The sequence below is a fragment of the Xenopus tropicalis genome, chromosome 9 (genome assembly GCF_000004195.4).
Source record: "Xenopus tropicalis strain Nigerian chromosome 9, UCB_Xtro_10.0, whole genome shotgun sequence".
Lineage (NCBI taxonomy): Eukaryota > Metazoa > Chordata > Amphibia > Anura > Pipidae > Xenopus > Xenopus tropicalis.
In genome coordinates, this window is record NC_030685.2 from 16,855,791 (window position 1) to 16,863,681 (window position 7,891).

The window sequence follows — 7,891 nt, forward strand, 5'->3', positions numbered from 1 at the left end:
CAGTAAAGAACCTCCCTCTGTGCTGCAGGAACACAGTAAAGATCCTCCCACAAGTACAGTAAAGAACCTTCCTCTGCGCTGCAGGAACACAGTAAAGATCCTCCCACAAGTACAGTAAAGAACCTCCCTCTGTGCTGCAGGAACACAGTAAAGATCCACCCACAAGTACAGTAAAGAACCTCCCTCTGTGCTGCAGGAACACAGTAAAGATCCTCCCACAAGTACAGTAAAGAACCTTCCTCTGCGCTGCAGGAACACAGTAAAGATCCTCCCACAAGTACAGTAAAGAACCTCCCTCTGTGCTGCAGGAATACAGTTAAGATCCTCCCACAAGTACAGTAAAGAACCTTCCTCTGTGCTGCAGGAACACAGTTAAGATCCTCCCATGAGTACAGTAAAGAACCTCCCTCTGTGCTGCAGGAACACAGTTAAGATCCTCCCATGAGTACAGTAAAGAACCTTCCTCTGTGCTGCAGGAACACAGTAAAGATCCACCCTCAAGTACAGTAAAGAACCTCCCTCTGTGCTGCAGGAATACAGTAAAGATCCTCCCACAAGTACAGTAAAGAACCTTCCTCTGTGCTGCAGGAACACAGTAAAGATCCACCCACAAGTACAGTAAAGAACCTCCCTCTTTGCTGCAGGAACACAGTTAAGATCCTCCCATGAGTACAGTAAAGAACCTCCCTCTGTGCTGCAGGAATATAGTAAAGATCCACCCACAAGTACAGTAAAGAACCTCCCTCTGCGCTGCAGGAACACAGTTAAGATCCTCCCATGAGTACAGTAAAGAACCTCCCTCTGTGCTGCAGGAACACAGTAAAGATCCACCCTCAAGTACAGTAAAGAACCTCCCTCTGTGCTGCAGGAATACAGTAAAGATCCTCCCACAAGTACAGTAAAGAACCTTCCTCTGTGCTGCAGGAACACAGTAAAGATCCACCCACAAGTACAGTAAAGACCCTCCCTCTGTGCTGCAGGAACACAGTTAAGATCCTCCCATGAGTACAGTAAAGAACCTCCCTCTGTGCTGCAGGAATATAGTAAAGATCCACCCACAAGTACAGTAAAGAACCTCCCTCTGTGCTGCAGGAACACAGTTAAGATCCTCCCACAAGTACAGTAAAGAACCTCCCTCTGTGCTGCAGGAATACAGTAAAGATCCTCCCACAAGTACAGTAAAGGCCCTCCCTCTGTTCTGCAGGAATACAGTAACGATCCTCCCACAAGTACAGTAAAGAACCTCCCTCTGTGCTGCAGGAATACAGTAAAGATCCTCCCACAAGTACAGTAAAGACCCTCCCTCTGTGCTCCAGGAATACAGTAAAGATCCTCCCACAAGTACAGTAAAGAACCTCCCTCTGTGCTGCAGGAATACAGTAAAGATCCTCCCACAAGTACAGTAAAGAACCTCCCTCTGTGCTGCAGGAATACAGTAAAGATCCTCCCACAAGTACAGTAAAGGCCCTCCCTCTGTTCTGCAGGAATACAGTAACGATCCTCCCGCAAGTACAGTAAAGAACCTCCCTCTGTGCTGCAGGAACACAGTTAAGATCCTCCCACAAATACAGTAAAGAACCTCCCTCTGTGCTGCAGGAATACAGTAAAGATCCACCCACAAGTACAGTAAAGAACCTCCCTCTGTGTTGCAGGAACACAGTTAAGATCCTCCCATGAGTACAGTAAAGAACCTCCTTCTGTGCTGCAGGAACACAGTTAAGATCCTCCCATGAGTACAGTAAAGAACCTCCCTCTGTGCTGCAGGAATACAGTTAGGATCCTCCCACAAGTACAGTAAAGAACCCCTTCTGTGCTGCAGGAACACAGTTAAGATCCTCCCACAAGTACAGTAAAGAACCTCCCTCTGTGCTGCAGGAATACAGTAACGATCCTCCCACAAGTACAGTAAAGAACCTCCCTCTGTGCTGCAGGAATACAGTAAAGATCCACCCAAAAGTACAGTAAAGAACCTCCCTCTGTGCTGCAGGAACACAGTTAAGATCCTCCCACAAGTACAGTAAAGAACCTCCCTCTGTGCTGCAGGAATACAGTAAAGATCCTCCCACAAGTACAGTAAAGAACCTCCCTCTGTGTTGCAGGAACACAGTTAAGATCCTTCCACAAATACAGTAAAGAACCTCCCTCTGTGCTGCAGGAACACAGTTAAGATCCTCCCACAAGTACAGTAAAGAACCTCCCTCTGTTCTGCAGGAATACAGTAAAGATCCTCCCACAAGTACAGTAAAGGCCCTCCCTCTGTTCTGCAGGAATACAGTAACGATCCTCCCGCAAGTACAGTAAAGAACCTCCCTCTGTGCTGCAGGAACACAGTTAAGATCCTCCCACAAATACAGTAAAGAACCTCCCTCTGTGCTGCAGGAACACAGTTAAGATCCTCCCGCAAGTACAGTAAAGAACCTCCCTCTGTGCTGCAGGAACACAGTTAAGATCCTCCCACAAATACAGTAAAGAACCTCCCTCTGTGCTGCAGGAATACAGTAAAGATCCTCCCACAAGTACAGTAAAGAACCTCCCTCTGTGCTGCAGGAATATAGTAAAGATCCACCCACAAGTACAGTAAAGAACCTCCCTCTGTGCTGCAGGAACACAGTTAAGATCCTCCCACAAATACAGTAAAGAACCTCCCTCTGTGCTGCAGGAATACAGTAAAGATCCTCCCACAAGTACAGTAAAGAACCTCCCTCTGTGCTGCAGGAATACAGTAAAGATCCTCCCACAAGTACAGTAAAGAACCTCCCTCTGTGCTGCAGGAATACAGTAAAGATCCTCCCACAAGTACAGTAAAGAACCTCCCTCTGTGCTGCAGGAACACAGTAAAGATCCTCCCACAAGTACAGTAAAGAACCTCCCTCTGTGCTGCAGGAATACAGTAACGATCCTCCCACAAGTACAGTAAAGGTCTTTATATTGTGCCATTGGTGTTTCATTGTACACAGAATGCCCACAGAAGTGATGAAAAAATACCCCATGTGGGCAACTACAAACAAGTAGACAAATAGAGGCTTTTGTCTGTAGCATCATCCCTATCACCCGTTCCCATTACAGACCTCTCTCTGAACTTGTACCTTTGCCCTACGCCTACAGTGACCTCCGCTTGTAATGTGACCCTTAGTTTTGCCTGCAGGCTAGCCCAGCCTCGGCTTGTAACTTGACCACTGCCTTTTCTTGCCTTCTGGACCAGCTTCTGTGTATAACCTGATCGCTGCCTGCCCCGACCATCACTTCTGACACCTGTTCTGTGCCCCTAGTTTGAACTGTGGTGGCACTTCTGCCGCTGAACTCTGGGCACCTAATAAGTGTAAATGACCACCTGTGCCACTGACCAACCCCTGTCCCGCCCTGGCTCTGTTGCAGACCCCCATTCCACCATTGATAATTCTTTTCTGTACACAAGGGTTTATTTTTACCCCATATTGAGCTTCCACTCAATCTTCAAAGAATTCAGTACCAAAAAGCTGTAAAATGTCTTGAATGTTACCCTTTCCTGCAGTTATACTGTTATATATACCACTATATTAGATGTAAAGCATTATGGCACGGTGGGTGGCATTACTTCCATGCAGCACTAGGTTTCTAAGAGTCCAACCAGGGCTCTCTGTGCAAGGATTATGTATTTTGTCCAGGTCTGGACTGGGAGTAGACTTGCCCCCCCTGTCCGGTTTTGACCCAGATAGCCCAGTTTTAGGAAAACCGGGTAGGACTTGCTGAGATTGATGCTGCGATCGGCCAATCGCCACGTCATAGCCCCATCCCTTCACCTGATGTCGCCGCCCCACCCCTGTGACATCACCATCCACCCCTACCCGCCCCCTTTGATGTCACTGCCCACCCCCTGCCCGGAGAAAGCTGCTGGCAAAGGTGGAAACCCTAAGTGGGAGTCAAAATAGGCCCTGGCATTCCAAATATTCAGAATGCCCCCCACCAGCCCAATAAATAGCGACTGTCTATGGCCTCTTACAGCAGCCCCCCTGGCATTCCCAGTACCCAGAGGCACAAACAGCCCCCCCAGCCCAATAAATAGTGACTGTCTGTGGCACCTTACAGCCCCCCTGGCATTCCCAGTACCCAGAGGCACAAACAGCCCCCCCCCAGCCCAATAAATAGTGACTGTCTGTGGCACCTTACAGCCCCCCTGGCATTCCCAGTACCCAGAGGCACAAACAGCCCCCCAGCCCAATAAATAGTGACTGTCTGTGGCACCTTACAGCCCCCTGGCATTCCCAGTACCCAGAGGCACAAACAGCCCCCCCAGCCCAATAAATAGTGACTGTCTGTGGCACCTTACAGCCCCCCTGGCATTCCCAGTACCAAGAGGCACAAACAGCCCCCCCAGCCCAATAAATAGTGACTGTCTATGGCACCTTACAGCAGCCCCTCTGGCATTTGCTAGAACCTACATATTGGCTTGATTTTGTCCCCAAGTCTGTATGGGTTTCCTCCCACCAGGGCCACCATCAACAATCACAGGACCCCATACTACTAAGGGCCCCTGGACAGAGGGCCTTGCCAACAAGTATAATGGGGTCCCAGTGAAAACAAATACCATGTACATGAACCATCAAGCTCCTCATTTGCCCTGGCCATGCCTGTATATCAAAATCCCACCCATAATCTGACCAAACCTGACTCACTCCCCCACAGGCTCCACCCCCTTTGTGACCCATGAGCTTTTACATCTCTTGGGCCCACTTTTACCATTGGGGTCGTTGACTGCATTACTACTGTACCCCCCTTGCCTCCTACACTCCAAACACATACAGGCAGGTTCATTGATTTCTAATAACATACACCCTACTGTGTGAATATGATATGGACCATAGATTGTAAGCTCCACTGCACCAGGCACAAGTGAACAATCTCTGCTGTGAAGTGGAAGTTGAATGAGGACAGGAAACCAAAAAAAACCCCAATTTCCTTGCAGTGTGACACCCCTTTTATTAATGGCAATGGCATTGTAATAAGCGGATAATTCCTCCCCATGTTTGGCTACAATGTAAAGAACAAAGAGCAGCGACGTTTGGTTTAGGTGACATTAATTTGTGCTTGTTGTGCCCTGGGGCATTCAGTCTGGATCCGTAAGGTAAAGGTCATGTGGTTAAAAGTTCAGGTTGGAGCTGGCGTCCAATGAAAACGCCTGACTTAGCTGTAACATAGAACGTGCCAATGGAGGGACCTCGGTCTGCTGGGAACATTCCAAAGCGGCGCATGGTTTTTCTATGTGTTTTCACAAGGATTGTGGCTTTGGGAAGGAAATGTTACCCCTCTCTCCCTGTGGTGCATTTATAATATCCGTTAAGCAGTCTGGCTTTAGACAAAAGGGGAGGGATATAACCCTATGGAACCCAGAAGGCAGCGATGAATTCCGGATACTTTATAATGCACTTATCCACCAAAGGCAATCAGTCAAGGACATATTATGTACTCACCCCGGCAGTGTTGTGCCACTCAGCTGCTGCTGAACTACAAGTCCCAGCATTCTTTGCCATATGGTGAAGGGAAGCTATAGACCAAGACATAATGGCTGCATGACATAAATAGATGTTCATTTGCATCCATTTTGGCACATCATGTTGGTGCACCTCTTCTGCCCATGGTTGATGTGGTTAAACTGTTCCCCAATGTGTGTATGTGAATACCCTCACTGCCCATGTTTAAAATCAGGCAAGAAGACAAGAACTGTACTTGTTACGTGCACTTACAGGAAAGTATTGGAAGTCTAAAGCTCGAATGTGCAGGGAGATTTTGTGTTACACGTTATGGCTGAAGAGGAGACGCCTAAGAGGAGATTATCACTTTATATAAATGGAACGAGGGACCACACAGAACTTGTGCTGCAAAAGTCACTAATGGGTTTCACAGAAGAGACAAGAATGTCCCTTGAGATCCAGAGTTTTCACATTCGGCAACACGGAGTGCTTCACTGAGAGTAGCACGGCCATGCACTCATGCTACCAGATGCAATCGGCGCATTTGTAGCCAGAAAATATAAGGTAATATGGATAAAGATATATCAAGCTACATCAAGGGTGTAGAAGAAAAAAACAATTGTGGGTCCAAACCCTTGTAGAGCCCTGGACCACAACCATCTCAACCAAAAACCATTAAACAGTCCTGAGATGTCTATTATTTAGCTTGGCTTAATGTGGACTACAACCATCTCCACCAAAGTCATCAAAAGTCATTAGACAGACCTGACACATCAATCCTTTGGTTTGGCCTGAACAACAACCATATTAATCAAAGTCATTAAAAGCCATTTCACAGAAGTGAGATGCAACCTTCCTTTGGCTTGGTCTGGACCACAACTATCTCCACCAAAGTCATCAAGGACCTGAGACATCCATCTATTGGCTTGGTCAGAACCACAACTACCTCCTCCAAAGTCATCAGAAGCCATTGAACAGAACTGAGATGTCCATCTTTTGGCTTGGTCTGGACCACAACCATCTCCACCAAAGTCAATGAACAGACCTGAAGCGTCCATCCTTTAGTGCAGGGATCCCCAACCTTTCTTACTTGTGAGCCACAATCAAAAGTAAAAAGACTTGGAGAGCAACACAAGCACCATAAAAGTTCATGGAGGTGCCAAATAAGAGCTAAGATTGGCTATTAGGCAGCCTCTATGCACCCTATCATCTTACAGGGGCTTTATTTAGCAGTAAATCTTGTTTTTATTCAACCAAAACTTTCCCCCAAGTCAGGAATTCAAAAATAACTCCCTGGTTTGGGGGCACTGAGAGCAACACCCAAGGGGTTGGGGAGCAACCTGTTACCCCCTGAGCCACTGGTTGGGGATCATTGCTTTAGTGGAACCCCCAGTAACCACAGGTTGTACGATAATACTTAAGCTGGACTTCAATTATATCTAGTAAGCCACAGGTTGCAAAACAACGACATAAACCATTCATCTTGATATAGTTTAAATATATTCTTGCCGGTGTAACCTTCTGTTTTCCCCATTCTTGAAACTATCTGTTGTACTATGGAAAATGACCATGGTACAGCCTTACTAAGAAGCAGTAGTGAAGACACCACAAAGCAGCAGTAGAAGGTTGGAAGGTTGAAGGACAGCAGCTATAGTAGGGCAAGATGGAAACAGTAATAATGTCTATCTATGTTGTCCAGCTAAGCAAAAGGTGGCCATAATAAAAAACCCTTATATCCCAGACCTTCAGGGCTTCAGCTACTTGTTCTTCTGCTCACATAATTACAGTACATGTGTTTAACCATCTACAGAACATTAACTATCGTCAGCTTGGCCAGATGGCTACCTACCTTAAGGCCATTGTAAATGGGTATCACCCAAGAAGCTACATAACACCAAACAAAGATAAATTAAGGTTTTTTTTCCACTAAGATGATGAAGGTCACCGGATATTTAATTCTCCACAGATGTTACTTTGTTTTTTGCCAGTTGGCAGGTGTACCGCCCTGATGCCTTCTTAATGGGATAAGTGCTTTAAGTTAACTTGTAGTTAAGACTGGGTGTCAGGACTCATTTATAAAACCCAAAAAATGGAGAAAAAATTGGGATCTATCACTTTGATTTGAATGTTGCGTATGCTTCAGGGGCCAGAGAAAAATAAACCTCGGGGGAATGCATGGAATTAAATAAAACTGATTAACAGAAAAGGTTAGCTAATCCCATCGGTCAAAGGGGCTTCTTTCCAAGTGTTTGTTTCCGTGTGATGTAATTATCCGCCATGCGTTGCCGTGCCGGGTACCATTGCACATACAATGCGGTGGGAATGAATGATGGTGCAAGGCGCACGTATAAACACCACAAACTGTGTGTGGGCTTCATCTACCTGGTGAGGCAGCGGCCATGTTAGCTTGTATCCCTCCAGGCCAAAACGGTGTGTAATCAGAG